We start from the raw sequence: 20,927 nt of genomic DNA, 5'->3' as shown, positions 1-20,927 counted from the left end.
GGGGTTTTATTTTTTACTATATTAAGGAAAAATTACCGAAATTAAAAAAAAAATGTTTCCCCTATATTAAATGATAAAACATTTATTATTACCCAATTTTTTGGTAAAATATAAAAGACGGGGTCACGTCGGGTAAAAAGACACCAAACATGTCAAGCCTTAAAATTGCGTGCACGCGCGAAACCTCAAAAAAATGATAATTCCCAAAATTGGCCATAGGCGACGCTTTAAAAGCTTTTACCGCTCATCAGTTTAGTGTTATCAGTGATTGATGGCCCTAAAATGATTGCTCTCACTGCGACGTTCACGGCGATATGTAACGTGTGTAGTGCAATTGTCGTTTTCGCGCGCTGGTGCACCGGACGCAGAATACGTTTCATTTCTCGAGGCAATTCACATAATTTAGGCCTTTCATCCCCTAATTTCGTAGACCTTCTCTAAACTCTCTTGATTTAACTGTGCGGCTAGTGTGAACAAGCCCTTTATCTTAGGTTAAATGTGTGCCCAGTTCCACTCCTGACTTACGGAAGCAGGAACAATCGTTTATATTCTACCTATTCTTGACTGAATAGTGAGACCATAGTTGCTTATAGTAGCATCTCCATTTTTTCTTATTTTCAGAAAGTGTCCGTATGCTGAAACAATAGATCAGCCATTGCATGTGACACATGTGGGGTTTCTCATCTACTACAGTTTCTGGAAAGCATTTTGCACTCACTAGGCCCTAATTGCACCATGCAGTCCTAGCTATGAAAGCCTGAGCAGCAATCTCCCATTGTAATGACAGCCTTGTTTCCATAGGAACTGAGGGAGGGAGATTGCAGTTTGCAGGCTCCATGAGCTCATGTTCTGTCTGCCTCCCTAGAAGGAGGAGGGAGGGGTCCTGTGCCTGCCTGCCTGTCTGCCATCCAGCCATCCTCAGCATCATCACACAAGCACAGCTGCTGATGTGTGCCTCCATCCAGTCAGCAGCAAAAGCAAAATGGATTCAGGATTCAGGCTGCTCAGCTTTCACCTCTGCCACACTTCAACATGGTGAGCTCTCCCCGGCTTTGATTTTTCAATGCATTTTACTAGATGGACCTCATTAGTGGTGCAGTGAGATGCACTGTCCGCTGATGATAATATTTACTATTAATGTTTTGTAATATCTTACACCATCTTCCTTTTAGCATAGTACATATTATAATATTTGTGATGCGGCATGCTTACACTTGTGGGTTTATGTGCTTGTTAATGATGGCAAGGCTTGCAACACTGGGCTGGGCCTCACCTTCATTCTCCTCTGAAGACATCCCCAGAGACTCTATGCTAATAGGTTAACCGATCATGTGCAACAATTTTTATTTCAGTTTTGGTAAACAGCAGCGTTGCAAGCGACAAACCTGATCTAACGGTATTGAACAAAATGACGGATAAGGTCTGTGATGTGGATTGGATTGACACTGGCCATTGGGGGAAGTGTGTGCGGCATCTCAGTGACCTATAAAGAGACCCTTTGCATGCTGAATATTTCGTACCCATGCTATGCAGCTACTGCAGCCATTGAGCTGCCTCAATCACAGCTGGATGGGCCATCTTTATTTACCTTGATGACATCCCATTTACATGATGTTTTCAGGCAATTATTTTCTCATTCATTTAACCAGTCCTTTTGACATTTTGTACCTCGATATGGCGATATGCTGCTTTAAAATGTGGGTATTTGTAATAAAGGGTATCTGTTTCAATCATAACAAGGATACAGCTTTATGATACAGATAGAACATACTGTTCTTGGTTACATTGTCCTCTTTGTAGTAGCAGAGCACTTTTGCGGGTCACGTGTATGCCGTTTACTGGTGCCTATTGATCTGTGCTGTAAATATTGCCTTGGCGGTGTGCAGTATATGTGGAGGAGGGCTTTCTCTATATGCCATTGCTAGTGTTTGGTTTAAGGTTTAGGCATTCATTGGTAGTCCTCGTTCAGGTACTTGTCCTTTTTTTTCTCAATGTACGTAGACGAACGATGATGCTTTATGTCATTTATGATTTTCACTCCTACGGTGTTTTGTGTGATCAAAGCTTGTGTCTTTCATTGAGCCTCATTTGTTATAGGAATTAGTTTCTGACTTAATTCATAAGTTATCATATCCTTTCATTGAGGCAGTGCGGTTGCCAGCTATAGAATGAATCCCATCGTAAAGGTATGTGCACATTCATGCTCAACACCAGCAGCTTTGCTATGTGAAAGGGAGCTAGCACCATGACATCTAAGGCCATTATTGGTGCATGTTGGTTATGTGTTTAAATGAAGCACTGAGATCTTGTGGGATGCTGAAATAGGTTTTACTTGCTTAGCAGAACATCACACGTATGAACACAGCATTGTGAAGAAAACAGAAAGGAAAATAAACTTCCTGTGTATCATAGATAAGCATGCACATTGAGACCAGCATTGCACTACACTGCCATCTACAGCTCAAAAGACAAAGTACATCTGTATGTCAGTAGATGCTGTTGCATTTCCAACAGTACAAAGGGAAGTTTAATGTACGAAGGCTAATGAACGAGGGCTGCAATTGGCTGCTGCACTTTGCACTTTTCTCTGGGTCTTACTGAAGGAGAATGGTCAGAATAAAAACAGGCAATGCAAACATACATGTCAAATAAGCAGTTTTTACAGTGTTAAGCCATTGATCAATGCCTAAAAAGTGAAAGTGATATCTCTTATTGGCTAACTTAAAGCTGAAATGCAGGCCCAAAGACTGTCATTTAAGTATATACCTCAATAGCCACAAAGCATATAAATACAACTTTGCAATCCTGGATATTACCTTGTGAAAGACGAAGTGACATCATCACTGTGCTGCACATAGCCTGTGCAGAGAGCAAAACTGTGGGAGGGTCCCAGCAGGCCCACACATCCTGGACACAGGATAGATGCATCCAGGGACAATCATCTATCCTGCACCGTAGGTAATAGTACCATGTACAATTACATGTGGACTACCACTGTTACCCGGTCATTTGATAGAACGGGCACAGAAGCTGCATCTGAATGGACACACATGGTATTCCTGCCACAAGAATCCATAGGCTCTTTCCACAGGAATCCCCAGCCACAGCAGTGAATTCCCCCTTACAGTTTGTTTTCTTTCTTAAACTGGCCGTACACTTATAGATTATCTGCAGATTTTCTATGGGCAGATGGAAAAAGTGCAACAAATTCCTCCAGCTACAGTAAACTGTGTGGTTGGAGGAATCTCCCACTGGGCCAAGCTTCAGTATCTTGCTAGTCGGCCCCTCTGGCTCTCAAAATACCTGAACAATCTGATTGGATGAAAGCATTGTTCAGGTATTTGACAGTCAGCGGGGCCGACTAGGTACTGAAGCTTGGCCCAGTGGGAGATTCCTCTATCCACACAGTTTAGCGTAGATGGAGGAATCTGTTGCACTTTTTCCATCTGACCATAGAAAACATGCAGACAATCTATAGGTGTATGGCCAGCTTTAAACAGCTGTAGCCTGTGTAAAAATGCCTGACCCGACAGACTGTTGAGTCAGAGCCAGAGTTCTCCAATCTGCAGAAGCATGGGCTTTGCTGATTGCTGAGCTGGCTCTGATGAAGCAGGGTGTGTGTCAGACCTCTGCAGAGTAGTCACTGCTTCCCCAACAAAGGTTATGGGTCCCACTTTGCAGCTGCTGGCAGGGGATAGGCTTTTCTACATGGCTGTGGCTGCTTTAGAAAGAAAAGGAACTGTGAAACTTTGAAAGCCTTTTATTTTGATACATCTGAAATCTATTTAGCTGCTCTAAATTAATGGTTCAGTTGGGCTAATCAGCATTAAGTGCTCTTCTTCGTGTAGGGTGTAAAATGACAAAGAAATAGTCACCCGAACCTCAGACACACCTGGCTGCTAGAATGGTCCTTGCAGCCTCTTTCCCCCTCAGCATCCTCAGGTCCAATGCAGTGTATTATACGTGATGACTCACAAATCTTAGGACCGCTGGAGCAAGCCGATGCAAGCTGTAAGGACCTACCTTATGGCATTGTACGATTCACTGAAATGTCCATTCACTGAAATGCCTCATTGTGTACAGAACTTGTTTACTTCAAGTTTGTGCACCCAGAAATGAAAAGTAAACACAGTGAAAAACGTTTCACTTTGGGTATTTAGAAAAGAATTGAAGTATGTTTAGTATGGTGTTTTTGCCGTTCTTGTCATGTTGGAGAGATTTCCCTTCACTTTCTTTTGAAGACAAAACAGGAAGTGAGGAAATCTCACCAAAGTGAAGGGAATTCCCCTATTAGACACTTGTGACCAGGTCATATGTCTCCACTGGAAGATTTTACCCTCCTGTTCTAGTAACAAACTGGACACCAGGAGCAATAAGGAGGGTCAAACTCCCCAGCAGGGACCCAGACAGCAGTTAAAACCGGACAGAGGTTCCGACTTTTCCGCTTTAAAAAAAGGCCACAGTGATTTGAACCTATCTCACTAAACTCGAAAAACAACCTTGCTTTTGCAGGCCTTGAGTTATGTAAATACCTAAAACCCTATTTATTTATATCCAAAACTTTTTTCCAAGTTCTGGGCACCATTTGGATATTAGAACCCTGTTAGGCTTTTATTATTGACTGTGTCCCCACGGGGGATATTTGTCCTGTTGATCATTGTCACTGAGACAGAAAGTGATGGAAAATCCAAAAGTTTATAGATGTCACCAGAGCAGGAGGTGAGGGGAAATCTTTCAATGGCGAAGCCTGTTCATGGTGACAATGCTCAAAGAAAGGAATGACCCTTACTTTGTTGAGATTTCTTCTCACTTCGTGTTGCATCTGTAGGACACGGAAAGGGAAATCTCCCCAGTGGAACACAGACACCAAAAAAATACACTGACATGGGTGTTAACTATTTCCTACCCTAACTGAAAAAAAAAGAATGCCTATACATTGATGCCAGATTAAGGGCTATGGATGCCCTAAGCACAGCTGAAAAATAGTGCCCCTTATACATTGGTAACGGGCATGAAATTAACACTCAATAAGAGAGTGAAAAAAAGTTTGAAAATGTATTAACCTTCTCCAGTTTTCTTCCAGGTCAGCCCCAGGCCAGACCCAACAACTGAAATAAAAACATTTTCATTTTATTTCACAGATTGGACATAGATGAAAATCAAGCAACTGCCTGAGGGATAATTTAGAAATTATGAGGGAAATCACTGAGGGAAGTTTGCAGTTGTGAGAAGCAGGCAGACAAGCTCTATAGAAGCCTATGGGGTAGTAATGTCATGTGCCTCCACGGCCAGAAAACAGAGGAATTGCGGCGCAGGATGTAAATAAAAAATATGGAGGCCACCGCATTCGGATCTTGGCAAGTATGTATCTGTGGAGTGAGAAAGCGGGATCCATTAACTCAAGGAAAAGGGGCAAAAAGGAGAAGTACACTTTTGTTTTAAAGTGCACTTATCCTTTAAGGGCATGATCTCTAGATTAAACTCTGTGGCGCCCCCTAACAAGCGGAGCCTGTTTTGCTCAATGATTAATCCTGCCCTTATGTACATAGACTTTAAGTAAAGAAAGGGCCTAAGGCCTCATTCACACAGCGTTATGTCAGGCCGTACACATTAGTGCACGGCCATATTGGGCAGTTCCTGGGAGGGACAGGTGCTGCGTGTAGCAGCCTGTTTTTCCTATGGGAAGTCGCGGCCGTACGCACACCCGAGCTGCACATCGGTGCGGGTCCGGGTGTCCGTTCTCGGATGCAGACAGGATGGATGTGCAGTTCGTGTGTGTGTATGAGTGTGTGTGCCACATCCTCCCATAGGGAAGAACAGGCTGCTGTGTGGAAGCACACCCAGCACCTGTCCCTCCCTGGAACAGCCTGATGCAGCTATGCACGCCACACGGATGTGTACGGCCCGACTTAACGCTGTGTGAATGAGGCTTAAAAGCACAAAAACCAAAGTGAACTGAAGTCTTCTTTGGCTGCATCGATTACAGTAATGTGAAACCTTGTTTCTAAGGGTTAGTTCTAAATCTAATTCAGTTAATGCTCTTTCCCCACGTCTTATTTGATCCAGAAACATTGCTGTCTCATCTGGGCCAAAGCTCATTTAAAATGGTCTGTTGCAAAGTGGAAAACGTCTGCGGTCAGACGAACCGAAATTTGACATTCTTTTTGTCTACCATGGGTGCCACATCCTCCGGACTAAACAGGAGAGGGGCCTTCCGGATTATTATCAGCACTCAGTTCGAAAGCATGCATGTCTGAGGGTATGGGGGTGCATTAGTGCATATGGAATGGCCAGCTTGCACATGTAGAAAGGCACCATCAATGCTGAAAGATATATCCAGGTTTTAGAGCAGCATATGCTTCCATCCAGACAACAAAAAATACGACAGACTTTTGAGCAGTTAGAATCCTACATCTGGCAAGACTGGGACAACATTCCTCTCCCAAAACTCCAGCAACAGGTCTCCTCAGTCCCCAGACATTTACAAAGTGTTGTTAAAAAAGAGGGATGCTGCACCATGCACATGGCCCTGTCCCAACTTTTTTTTGATACGTGTTGTTGCTATCAATTTCAAAATTACCTTATTTTTTCTTAAAATTGTACATTTTCCCAGTATAAACATTTAATATGTTTTCTATTTTCTATTGTAAATAAAAAATGGGTTTATGAGGTTTGCACATCATTGCATTGCTTTTATGTAGATTTCACACAGCGTCCCAAATTTATGGGAATTAGGGTTGCAGTTTCATACCTCCCAACGTTCCCTCATTTGGAACCAGATCCCTCTGTCCATCTCTCCTCCTAAGTTGCCCTCCATTTGGTCTGATGAACATATATCTATTAAAATATGACATTTAACTACCAGATGTGTTATTATTCACTAAAACGTTTGAAGCTTATCTCTTTTTTTTTCCTCATTTGCTGTTTTAAAAGTCCGTATAAAGGAAAGGTAATGGTGAAAAACAATAATTCTGGGTTTAACCAAAAATGTGCAACATATAAAGTTTAAATGGTCCGCATAACTGAGGGAGTGGCAGGAGTGTGTCTATTGCCTAAACATCACATATTTCTGCCTTGAGGAAGGACCCTGCGCGGCCCCGAAACGTCATTTTATTTGGATGTCTGTGACGCTTTCTGTCCAATAAAAGGGACATATTTATCTTTACTACTGAGTGCTGGTGATTTCCTGACTTTCCTGTGTTTGCACGGCGCCATCCGTGGTAATTCATCACTGCGAGCACCACTTTTTTCTTATCTGGCCGGGACTGCTGTGAGGAGTGCTGAGGGTCTCTCCATCGACTTATTGTACATCTATTGCCTAAACACATTGTGCTGGAAGGTGTCCCTATTTTATATCTCAGAAAGTTGGGAGGTATGTAGTTTATATATGTGACAGGACCACTTTTAAAGTGTATATATAGCCAAAAGGTTCCATTTAGGTTTTGGATAGACTAGGGAAGTGTTAAAACCCCTGTCAGTTTATTTTTTGCCAGCTATGGCCCTTTGGGGAGAATTCCCTTCCCGCCTCACAGATTTTCTCTCTCAGACAACTGTCAATAAGTGTCCCCAGTCAGTGTTTATACTGTACAGTTGTTTTTCTGTTATATATATATACCATTAGGACGCCTATATTTTTGCAATGGGGGCTCAAATTCCTGCTAGTTGTGCTGAGCAATGACTGTAATTTACTGGTACTTTAAGGCCTCATTCACACAGCTAAGTGTCGGCCCATACAGATATGTGCGGCGTGCATGACCGTATCGGGCCCTTCCCGGGAAGGACAGGTGCTGCATGTGATTGTAAGCAGCAGCCTGTTCGTCTCTATGGGAGTACGCAGCCGTATGCCGCCGTACGCTCACCCGAACTGCACATCTGTGCGGGTGTCCGTGCTCGGATGCAGACAGGATCCACCCTTAGCTGTGTGAATGAGGCCTAAAGTAACACTAAACTCAGGAGTTAAATCGTTAAAAAAATGCATTCAAGTACAATAACTATTAATAAAAATATATGTTATTTGTTTGTTACTTGGCTGTAGATCCTCAAATCATCTCTGAATTGATGCTGACACTGTCCTTCCTTCTGGAGGGTGGCTACTTTTGTTCCCCATGGTCCCTGTGAGTGTTGTAAAGTAGCTTACGCTCCAAGCTCACTCCCGGTAAAGAGTATAACTTTCAATACAAATTAGTAAACTAGGAAAGGAATAAATTAACAGGCCAACCTTTATCCAGTTAGAGATGACGGCTCCTCATTTGCGTGCTAAGCTACAATATATGACTAAAAGTTTGTGGACACTTGACTGTCACACCTACACTACTGCCAAACTATGTGGATAACCCTCCAGTCAGGTGATCACTCCTGTGATGGTGTACTATCTCACGTTTAGTTTACTGATTTGTATTGAGATTGTAGTCCATCATGGGAGCGAGCTTGGAGCAGCTACTTTACAACACACAAAGGCACCATGGGGAACAAAAGTAGCCACCATACAGAAGGAAGGACAGTGTCAGTACCAATTCAGAGATTATATGAGGATCTACAGCCGAGTGATGCACAGATAAGTTACATTTTTGTTGATAGTTAAGGTACTTGAATTGATTTTTAAGATTTACCTCCTGAGTTTAGTGTCACTTTAATGGCTGAAAACAATACATTGTCTATAACGTTAAAGAGGAACTGAACTCTGGAAGCAGTTCCCAAAAACAAGACAGGCAGAAGACAAAGGGCTAGTCATCAGTATTGCCTGTGGTCTCTCTGCAGCTGAACTTTCCCCATTACTGAGTTACCTTATCTTTTTTCTGCATCGTGTCTTTGTCTGGGGGTGGCCATCTTGGTAGCGGTAGGGTTTTGCTTCCTATAGTCAGAACTAGGGATGTGCATGGGCTTGGTGTAAACCGAGTTTGCCCAAACCCGTGCAAAACTGTCAGTGACATCCCCTCCCAACCCAATCAGCTGTGGCCAGGGCATTTCTATCCCCGCGGCTACAGTAGCAGTAGCCCACTATGAGCTGGCTTTGAGTCATATGAGTACATTAATGAATGTAATCCTGTGACCCAAAAGAGAAGTAAAGCAAAAAAAAAAAACAGGTTTAGTTTTACTTCTCTTTTAATTGGCAAGTTAATCATAGGACAAAAAAGATGCACCGGTTATAAAAAAAAAAAAAAGAAAAAAAAGAGGTTTCAGTACTGATTTAAACAGAGGTGCTATTCACATTCCTGGAAATAAAGATGACAAACAGAAAAATCCTTTACATGTTGTAGCTCTTAGATATGCCACCTAGGACTATCTAAGGACTATCTACCTAGGGCACCTAGGACTATCAGCTGAAGTGTTCTCTATAAACCTCCTCAAAGTGGAACGCCAGGTAAACATACAGTTGAAATGCACATGTGTCTTACCTAACAAAAGTAAAGGATTTGTAATTCTGTGGAGCTATTCCTATAATCCAGACACCCCTACCAGATAGCAAAGCCAAGTTATGTACACCTTTGGACCTCCTTTCATACCAGACTACAGTTGAGCAATATAGCTAAATATAGAACCTGTCCTAGCCTGTGATTGGACAGTGAAAGAGCAACAACATGCTGATGAGGTCATCACTCTGCTAACTCCTCTTCTTAAGATGTTCCCAGTGTAAGATAGAGAGTTCTGTAGCCCTGGTTGGCTCAATATACTGCCCACCCCAGTCTTAGTGCTGTTGTGCAGGAGCTTCAAAGAGACATATTAAAGGAGAACTCCATTGCAATATTCACTCACGATGTCAGCCTAATTTTTTTTTTTAAACATGCAGATGTGCATTTAGGAAGATCCATGTACAATTACCAGCTAAAAATAATTGTTTTATTGAATCTTTTTTACATCTGCCTGGAACTAACCTTTATTGTCGTCTGTATAAGTTGCAACCACAGCTATTGGACTACAGTGTACTGTAGACACTGGGGGGGGGGGAATTCATAAAAACTTGAGCAGCCAGAATCTGCAGTGGTTGCCCATAGCAACCAATCGGCTTCTCTTTTCAGTTTCCTCAGTTAAGCTTTGAAAATAAAACAAAGAAGCTGATTGATTGCCATAGACAATTGCTCCAGAGTCTGTCAGCTCCAGTTTTTATGAATTCCCCCCACTGTCTCTAGATGTAGCTTTTTAAATAGCTCTACTAGGACCAGAGGTCATTGCTTATTGGTAGACTGCGGGATAAGTGCCACATCAGCATTTTTCATGATAGAATAGGGAACCATTTTTTATTTTTTACTGTCTGCTTACCCACTGGCGAGACTCATCCCCTCAGTTCATCCTGGTGAACAGAAGGTGATGTAGAATACAAACTTTTAGGAGCACATTTATAAGGCAGTGAAGCTGACATTTAACAAACAATCACTACAGTTGAATCTTCTGTGTGAATATGACTGACTGATTCACCACATGTGAATTTTTGATGAATGTCACATTCACTGCTTTATAAATATGTTTCTTAAAGGTGTCACTAGAACATAGATGGAGGGGCTATCTTCCAATAGGGATGCATGTAAACTGGCAGGCAGCCACCTTGTGTTTTCAGTTTTGCTGACCCCTGGCACTTTAGGGATCCTTTTTATGTATTAAATGTTTATGTTTGTAAACCAAATATTGTATAATCTGTAGTAGAAAAATATATCAGTTACAACATTTTTTTGTCTGTGTCCCTACTGGTGAAACTCACCCTCTTAGTTTGTCCTGGTGGTCACTGGCACTGGGACAGAAGGTGATGGAAAATACATAAATCTTTCAGAAACTTGTGCTACTTAGTGCCCATACACTGTGCGAATTTCGGCCGGTTTTTGAGGAAACGTCCGAAATTCGCACAGTGTGTGCTGCTGTCGGTCGGCATCCCTCGATCAGCTGATTGAAAGATCCGGCTGGAAAGTCTGCATGCGATCAGAGCCTGGCTGCCGGCTGTGTTCGGGTATTCTGACAGCGGCTGTCAGCTGCTGTCAGAATACAATGCAAACAGCGGGATTCCTCAATCGATGCGCTGGTAGTGTTGATGGAGGAATCTGCTCTATTTTATTTTGTTCAGTCCGCGGGTTGAATGAGAAAAATAGAGCAGTGTATGGCCAGCCTTAGGGTATATCAGAGAAATATAGGCAGAGGTTATCTTGGAAAACCACATGCCAAAAAACTTAGTAGATCCAGAAATTAAGGTTGCTTTTCAAACCATTGACCATTACTGTGAAAAAGTCAAGCTCCTTCCTCTTAAATAATTTGCTGAATAATTAAACTGATATGTACATTGTAACGGGGACAGGCTCAACAGGTATTATCAGGGGTAAGCCATGCACGAGACAGGGACAACCAGGAACAGCAAGATAATAAACATAGTTTAATGTAGGAATGCTTTGTACAGCAAGCCCATAGCATAAAACAAGCAATATGTTTGCTATTCCGAGCTACTAAATAAACTTGTATGAGCTCCTGATTATTAGTGTGCCCACCTAATAGGTATCCCAAAACAAACAGGCAGCACTTTGACATTTTTAGTGTTCTATCAGCACTCAGCCTTTTTCCCTGCAGCAGGCTTCCACAACAGAGTGAGAGCTATGAACACCAGTCAGCTCACATACAGTATATAAAGGCTTGGGAATATCTAAGACTAAAATCAAGGTCTGGCTAGCAGGTAAGATGTAGACCTAGGAATGGAGACTTTATCCCACTGAACACTTTACAAAACCTCTGGCTTCCATGACCCACAACAGGATTTTTTGAGAAAACAAAAAGTGTGTAATAAACCCGGGAAAAAACCTTACCATGCGCATGTGAGAAACCTAGGCGGTGGGTCATTTTCCTGGACAGAATGTTGTGATGATGCTCCTTCATGGTACTGGTTGGAACACCAACAAGGCTTTATGTGGCAGACAGGGGCGTCCTGAGGCTGGGTGTCACCCGGAGCGGAGACGGGGTGACACTCCACCCTGACGTTATCGCGCATGCGTGGTCGTCTTATTGACGCCTACCGGTGGCCATCTTGGTGATGGACGCTGGCAGAGAGAGAAGGGGAGAGAGGAAGTATGCCGCCAGGTCCCCTCCTCTCTCCTGACACTGTCAGGCTCTCGTTCTGTGACCGAGTGCCCGACTTTTCATAGGGGGGTGACACCAAAATGACGGGCAGTCATTTTGGTGTCACCCCTCCAATGGTGTGACCCCCCGCACCACCCCTGTGACGCCACTGGTGGCAGATTTATGCATTTACCAAGAATGGCTTAGCAGAACTACAAATATCCAGCAGATTAAGCTGTTCATGTATTTAATTGTTGAGCTGACGTTCTACTTTAGTGTATAATGCATTACCCAATAATCATATATCAGCTTTTTTGTGATTTTTTTTTTTTAACCCTACCAGTGACACTCCTCTGCTTAACACAAGTTATTTAACACTACCTATGTGCATTGTAGAAGCATGTTAGTGGAATAAGGTCACTGTTTTATGATCTGTTTAAACCTCAAGGCATGGATTATTATGGAAGCTGAATACAAACACACTGCTCCAGGAAGATTTCTAATTGTTGCCATGGTAATTGAAACTGTAAAATGGATGACTGCTGTCTCTGGAGAGTTGTGTGAGCAGCAGTCAATGGTGTGGTGTGTGTTTATTTTTTTTCTTCATACAGCTGACAGCCTCCGCATTAGAGATACTAGAGATTGCTTTGTCATGACATACTCTGCGCCTTGGTAACATCCTGCATTTGGTGAACATAGAATCCATGCTTTTTCTTGGCCGTGTTGGCACATCTCTTTTTCTTCCTATCTCAGGGCTTTTTTTTCCATGTACATGTGGCCATATGTGTAGTGTACCATTAAAATTTGAAATTATCTTACAAAGAGAAAGGAGACTGAGGAAATGCTTCCTCTTGCCTGCAACAGACTGACGGCATATTCTCAACGTAGGCAAAGTTACTTTGACTGGAGTACAAAAACTGCTTTTAATAAAGAAAAGTACACTTTTTTTTTTTTAAATAAATTCTTCTGCTGTATATTGTGACATGTCAGGAATGTATTCATGCAGACTTGTAAAGTTAGTGAAAGGTCCACTATAAGGTGATTTAAGATGCAAACAAAACATTTGTCCTTGTCATTTCCATAACAGTATAAAATCTCTAGTAATGAACCAAGAAAGGCAGGTAGTTTCTTATAAATGTACTTGCATTGCAAAGCTATTTAAATCCATGTCTAATGGATGCCTTAGAAACAGCTGAGTATGATAGTTCAGACCCGTAAGAGCTCCAGAGAGAAGTAACCTCCCTTGACCACGGTAGTTGAAAAAATAAAGTAAACAAATACCATTTCTTTATTATCATGTTCCAACAGATAACTGCAAAGTGTTGGTTTTGTGTATACATAGGTTTTCATGTATACTGTTGTGAAACAATTGTAGGCAATTTATAGCCGAACTCTGGGCTCCAAAAATGTTAACTTTTTGTGCACCAAATGCGTTTTGGAACCCAGGTATCACTTTGGCAAAGTAGAAGAGACATCATCATCACTGTGCTGTGAGAGCAGAGTTGTGGAACCAGCAGCTCCTCCCAGTACAGGATATTTGCAGGATGTTTGCAAAAAACTACAGGAGGGGGCAGATACAAGAGCAGTCACCCTGCACAAGGAGGGAGAGCAGCACTGACTGGTCTTTATTACAGGAAGTTCTGGCACATTAGCAAAGACTACCCCCGCACTGCAAGCGTTAACTGCTCATTTTGGTCTAGGGTCTACAAAAAGATATACTCATCCAATCTTCGGTCCTGCCTCGCTGCTAGACTGGTCCTGCAGCCTCTTTTTCCCCAGGCTCTGGCAGTCTAAGGACCCGTGACATCATTACGCCAATTTACTTGCATTGGACGTGAGGAGGCCAAGGGGCATTCTACAGCCAGAACGGAGAAGTGAGTATATATATTTTTTATTTTGGATCCTAGACCAAAACAAGCAATTAACCCTTGCAGTGTGGGGGTAGCCCCACTGCAGGGGTTCATTTTTAATATGCTCGGAGTTCTTCTTTAACTAAAAACTGACACAGAACAAATATCTGTAAAAAATAAGTCAAGGCAACTGGACCTTCTGTATTTTTCTGGAAGACGTTTCACTGGCCATCCAACCGGCTTTTTCAATTCAGAATGACTTGTACAACAATTCTCTGGGAATAAATATGGTGAATTTTGCTCCAATCCACATAATCTGTTAGTCGCAACCAGGTGTCGATTGTATTTGCATAATCGGAGCTAGGAGGTGTTATTAACTGCCCAGAGGGAAGTGTTAAAACAGCATTGTATGTGTTAGACTATATTCAAGCTTGGCTTCTCCATTTTTACATAAATGGCCTCTTTCACACCTCTTTTGACCTTTTTCTTTTGGATGTAGGTATACTGCTGAATCCTGGCCAGAGGGTTTTGCTCTTCTATGCTGTGCCATACGCTGGTGAACTGCTGTTTTGTTTCACCGACATACAATTCTGAGCACTCCTCACTGCACTGGACTGAATACACAATGTTGTTCATCTTGTGTTTTTTTGCATTGTGACTTTTGGGTGAACCAGTTGTTGCCTCAGTGTATTGCTGGGTTTAAAGCAGACAGGGATGTGATGTTTTTTAAAAACCATTCTGAGTTTCTCAGACACCCCAGCTACATATGGAATGACCAAATTCTTCTGTTTGTCAAGGTTTTCACCCTCACTGGTACTCTTGACATTCTTTCCTCTCCTTTTTTCTGTTTTGACAAAGACCCAGTCTTTATACCTGCAAGTTTTAAGGGCCCCCCTGAGGTATTTGAATTCCTTCATCTTGGCCTCTGTTCTGGCGGGAAATTTCTCTGCCCGGTGGTGTAGAGTCCTGAAGACTCCCAGTTTGTGGTATAAAGGGTGGTGGGAGTCAAATAGCAGGTACTGGCCCATGTGTGTTGCTTTTCGGTGGACCTCTATTAGTTGTGCCTAACACATTATGTGGATTGGAGCAACATACACCATATTTATTCCCAGATCATATTTGTACAAGTCATTCTGAATTGAGAAAGCTGGTTAGATGACCAGTGAAACATCGTCAAGAAAAATACAGCAGTCCAGTTGCCTTGGCTTATTTTTTACAGATATACCATGACCTGGATGAATGAGAACTTTCACAGACATATGACACAGAACAAGCTCAACCCTTTGATCGATAGTATTTTTTTTCTAAATCTATGACTTTGAGCTAATTTAAAAAAAAGATTTGAGCAATAATATGCACATTATATAAATAGCATTGTTGTTGACAGAAACCAAGCCACTCTTAATTCAAGTCAGAAAACTCCTAAGGAAAATACCTTCACCTTCTGAAAATGGTATTTGTGTGGCTGGCCTGCAGACCCCCTGACATTAGTGCTTTCTGAACAGGTAGGTTTTGAACTTGAGCTAATTAGCTCTGTGAACATAGGTGTTTTATCTGCAAAGCTGCTAAGGATTATCTGGAGAACATGTGAAAATAGCCAAAATCTCTACCAGCTGGCAATAACGCAAATGTAATATTTCATATTTACTTGGCTAAAAAGGAAATGTATACATTAATAAATATTCTTCAGTTGTGACCATAATAAAGAAAGAAAAGATATACAGAACCACTAACCATTTCCTTTAGGACTGAAATGATTCCAGTTACAAAGCCATCCAAAACTCCTCATCCAGCTAGTTTTCCAGGATTCTTTTATATGAAATGTTCCCCTGCTTCATATTGAACACAGCAGAAGAAGATGGCTCTATATGAATCAATATTTATATTAACAGTCACTTAGATCCCCCTGAATCTTAATAGCTGTATGATATAGAGTAGGGAATACATTATATTGTACATGTTGAGGTTGGCAGTGTCCCATGTAACAGAATGAGGCATGTAAAGGAATTCCTACATGTGTATTGGTGTCTGTGTTGGATTCTGGTACACCTAACAATAGATGTACTGTATTGGTTTGTAACAATAGCTGATTAATAGGAAGCCATACTGTTCTGGTTTGATATCCCCAGGCAGTAAAAAGTACATTTCATATTTAAATTCTATCTTGCCTTAACGTGTTAGGCATATTCTGAAGTTATCTCATCTTCTCAGCAAGTCCCCAGTGAAATGTAAGTTATGGAAATCCCCAGTCACGTGACAGAATATTGCACAAAGCAAATGTGATTAGTGGGAAAGTGTGTAAAGTTGGCATGCCTCCCCATATATCCTATACTTTCTAGAAATGTGGATTTATTATTCTAAGTACACACATTATCTCCTGTTAGTCTCCTTTGAACTGTTTGGCTTTGGTAGATGATATTTAGTGTCTTTGTTTTTATTTGTTATATTCCTCAAAACATTGTATATTTTTAAGTGTTGAATGAAATCATTTCAGTGCTTCCTCCAGCCTGTCTCCTACTCCACAGCAGCATTGGAATCTTCCTCAGCATCCTCATGTCCATACACTGTGTATATACATCATGATTTAGAGGACCTTAGACCGCTGCAGAGGAGGGGGACCGGCTTAAGAAGAAGCTGGCTCAGAGTAGTGAGTAAGCCCCACTGCAAGGGTTAATTTAAAAAAATCCTGGTGTTCTTCTTTACTGTGGAACATGTATTAATTTTGCCATTGTTTGTAATTTTCAGTGAACTTACATCTTTTCAACATTTCTGTGCACTTGTACACCATTAAAACTTCCATACCAAAGTTTTAGAATTTTGTCAGAGATTTATCAGCGGTGTGGTTATGTGCCTGAGTTCATTGGAAGTAAGTCATCTGGAGTGTATTTGGGCATTCAGCAGATTACTGTAGGTCGGCCTAACACATCCTTCTGTTAGCTCTCCTTCTAGTCCCTTGTTACTGGCTTACTCTGATGTTTCTCTGGGTTATCTCTTTTTTGATCTTGTTACTATGTGGCTCTTACTGTTTTTTCTTCTTGCACTGGGCCCAGAAAGGCCGCATCCAACCATGCTCATGCTTCATCAGCTATTGCAGTACGTCCTGATTGGTCTGCTTTCCTATTAAGGGCATTTTTTTCTACTCTGAGGTTGCCTGTCTAAAGTGTTGTTAACTTGTGGGCTAAACATTTTGAAGCTTTGCAGTTTCTCAAACTGACCTTTGCATCGCCTTTCCGAGGCTTGCTTGAATTCTGCCTGTCCTGACCTCCCTTTGTTTTCATGTTTGCTTTTTGCTCTTAATGTAAGGCTTAGTTCTTTCTGGTTACTGCAGCAGTGAGCTTTGGCTATACCCCCAACAATGCATCTGTCTCACTCATTGTCACCGTACTTGCCCAGCTGGGTATGTTACCTGGCCTGATCAGGAACCTTCCTAAAGATTAAAGTCTAAAGTATCAAACACATTCTTTGCTTCTGTCTTTACAGAGGAGTCAAATGGGTTTAATAAACAAGGCATCAGTTAAAATAATAAAACATTCGACATATCTCAGTGGCTGTCAGAGATGAGAGTGAAAAACAGTCTGCAAAGATTAAATTTAAACAAATCTCCAGGACCAGATGTGTTACACCCAAAAGTACTCCAGGAGCTTAGCAATGTCATAACCAAACCATTGTTCTTAATCTTTATGGACACTTTAATCTCAGGTATGGTACCAACTGATCGGCAGAAAGCAAATGTGGTACCAGTATATAAAAAGGGCAAGAGACACACACCAGGTAACTATAGCCCATTTAGCTTAACATCGATTGTATGTAAAGTTTTGGAAGAAATAATACGAGACTATATGCAGGAATTTGCATATGAAAATGGAATATTATGTAGCAACCAACATGGATTCATGAAAGACCATTTCTATCAAACTAATCTATTGACATTCAAGGAGGAAGTTAACACTAATTTAGACAGAGGAATACCAGTAGACGTGGTGTATCTTGACTTTGCTAAAGCATTTGATACAGTCCCCCACAAATGTTTAATCCACAAACTAAGGTCTGTTGGTTTGGATTACATTGTATGTACATGGGTGGATAACTGGCTGACCGATCGGATCCAGAGAGTAGTAATAAATGGCTTATTTTCTAATTGGGTAAAAGTTGTGAGCGGGTTGCTCCGGGGATCAGTCTTGGGACCAATCCTTTTTATTTTATTCATAAAAGATATAGAGATTGGAATAATTTGTTCAATCTCGTTTTTTGAGGTTGATACAAAACTGTGTAGGGCAGTAAACTCTCAGCAAGACATAAATTCACTCCAACAGGACCTGGATAAAATTGAGGCCTGGGATGCAAGATGGCAGATGCGATTTAATATAGAAAAATGCAAGGTTAAGCACATGGGAGCAAGGGACATGTGCACAAACTACTACCTAGGGGATGCTGCACTGGGGAAGACGGACATGTAAAAAGACCTGGGAGTCCTCATAGATCATAGATTCAGCAATAGTATGCAATGCCAAGCAGCAGCCAGTGAAGCAAACAGAATTCTATCTTGCATTAAAAAAGGGTTCCTATCAACGGATATAAGCATACGTTTACCACTTTATAAATCACTAGTTCGGCCACATTTTTCAGGAAAGATGTCCAAGAAATCAAGCGAGTTCAAAGAAGTTCAAAGAAGGACTATGAAATTAATAATGGGGATTGAAGGCCTGAGTTATATAAATCACCTCCAGAAATTAAAGTTATTCTCCTTAAAAAAGAGGCGCTTAAGAGGGGACCTTATTGCAGTTTTCAAAATCATTAATGGGGACCGCAGTATTAGGAAAAACATGTTTACATCAAGATCTCAAACTACAATATATTTCCTTGCAAACCTATTACTTCACCCATATAGGACATAGCAAATACCTATAGGTACAGCAAAGCATGTCACATTGAAGAAGAAGGTCTGTAGCCCTGTGTAAGCTTCAATACAGACAAACACTGAGTTTGCACAGGGTTTTTACTCAGTGCTCCAAGGACCGGCAGAGCCTATGTAAGGCAAGTACCAGTTGTAGAAAATATGTGACAGGTCCACTTTAAGATTTCTGCTTGTTTTAGTAGTCTAGTGATTTTTTGTCTGCCCATTTATTAACGGGAAACCTACGAATATTGTCTTCATCACTATGTTGTTATGGTGATATTGAGCTGTCTTCCCCCATTTCTAATAGACTAGCTCCTGATATTTACTAACCATTTAAAACATGGGTATTTCTGCTTATAAATGTGATTGGTTTTGAACACGGACGAGTCCTATAGTTTGAAATTGGTGATAACTGTTCAGCCATCAAGAAGCATTAATCTGGCCATGAAGTATTCCTCTGAATGTGGACCAACTCCACCTGTTTACAGAAAATTTGAAAACATTGTATGGGACTTTTTAGGTACTGTGATACAGCACTCACACAGGATACTGGGTTCCAGCCAAACAACACAGTCCTCTAGGGTATAACCAGCTTCCAGCATGCAATTGCGAATATAAACAGTCTTTTATTTGCATGTCACTGAGTGGCTTTGAACAACACTCAAAAGGTGATTGAAAACTACAAACAAAATCCTAGCACTAACTAAACATTTTCAGCAACCCTGGCTGACCGAGCAGAGTAATCTATAACCAACAAAAGAAACAAACTTTTTTTCTCTGTGAAGTTTCACTCACCGCCCTGCCCTCAGCAGTCTAGTCAACATCTTCTCTCCAGGAGTCAGAAAGACTCCAGGAAGAACGAAAGACATTATCAAGGCACCTCAGCTGGCAGCCCTTTACTGTAAGAAGTGAAGACATTATGCGGGTCAGGAAAGTCAGGAGAACAGAGATGAAAGAGGGGGCAAAAGATGTTAGGAGGGGAGGGTGTGCTTGACGTGGTGGCCTATTCCCTTTGATAGGTCCCTATTGATACCCCAGCAGGCTCAGATTAATTCAAGCTTCTAGAGGGCGGTCATTGAGTGTATGAATAGTTGTGACCTGGGGCCCATCTGAATCATGGGAAGGTAAGAGTCTTAAATGTAGGTGTGTCCATAAAGAGAACCCAAGGACTCCATAACGCATTATATTTATCTGAGTATCGTAGAGGTAAGCCATCAGATATTTATCCTCATCAATAAGCATAGCTCATTAATCCAATCCTTATTCTGGTGAACAGTAGGAGACAGCATAGTTTTGAAAATAGTGGTGAAGGGTCAAGGGGGGAATGGCCACCAATGCTATATTGGGGGTTATGGGTATGGTTGATTAAGGAAATGGGCCTGTACCTAGCACATGGCGTGAGATTTGCCAAACATCCACTATTTGAAGGCGATGACATTATTTATATGGCTTGTTGGTAGATGACTGTAATGTCCCCCGGCTTCCTGGCTCCTCCCGACTGCGTTCCAGGCTGGGGCGCATCGGCCGCGGTGCACGCCGCTCTCCTCCTCCCCCTTGACGGAAGTCTAGATGCGTTCCACGCTGGAACGCGGAAGTAGCCCACGGCCGCATGACGTCACGGCCGCGGGCTATTTAAACTTGCCATCGATGCTGTGGGGTGTTCGATGATTGGGATCATAGCCCATACACCCCACAGGAACCTCACCAGCCGCCTCGAACCTCTCCTGAAGGAGGAAACAGCTCCCTAGCAGCCAGCATCCAGTGTGAACTCTTGTGGAATCCGATTGCATCTACCAGGAGCCTGCAAGTATCTTCAAGCTTTATCTTGACTCTATCTTGGCTCACAGACGCTGCCCTCTGGTGGAGTTTTTGGGTATCGCCTCCCTCAGGTTTTCAATACTAACCCTAGTTATGCTGTATGAAGGGGAGAATTGATGTTATCTGCCATAGTGTCTACACCATTCGCTCACACCTTAATTCCAGACTAGATTACCATCATCAGGGATTGGTTTATTAGTCTGTACTACACCGAAGGTTATTACGGGTATTATTTAGCGGTCCATGATGACTTAATCCCCTACTCTCCGTTTAAGATTGAGAGAGCCGCCGGGGATTTAAGCCTGACAACCGCACTACACCCCCAGTTGGAACCG

General features: G+C 41.9%; 1 protein-coding gene across 2 annotated transcripts in view; it reads left to right on the top strand.

Annotated features, from left to right (window-relative positions):
- Positions 1-867: 867 nt before the first annotated feature.
- The window catches only part of LOC108787442 (janus kinase and microtubule-interacting protein 2), a 101,145-nt gene continuing 81,085 nt past the window's right edge, over positions 868-20,927 (top strand). For both annotated transcript variants that reach the window (XM_018556999.1, XM_018557000.1), the window contains exon 1: positions 868-1,035. The gene's annotated coding sequence lies outside the window, so the exon portion shown is untranslated. The remainder of the gene's footprint in view (positions 1,036-20,927) is intronic.

Source organism: Nanorana parkeri, unplaced genomic scaffold, assembly GCF_000935625.1.
Source record: "Nanorana parkeri isolate BGI_ZX_2015 unplaced genomic scaffold, ASM93562v1 scaffold261, whole genome shotgun sequence".
Taxonomy (NCBI): Eukaryota; Metazoa; Chordata; class Amphibia; order Anura; family Dicroglossidae; genus Nanorana; species Nanorana parkeri.
Note: the sequence above shows the minus strand (reverse complement) of the source record. Positions and strands in the feature narration are given on the sequence as shown.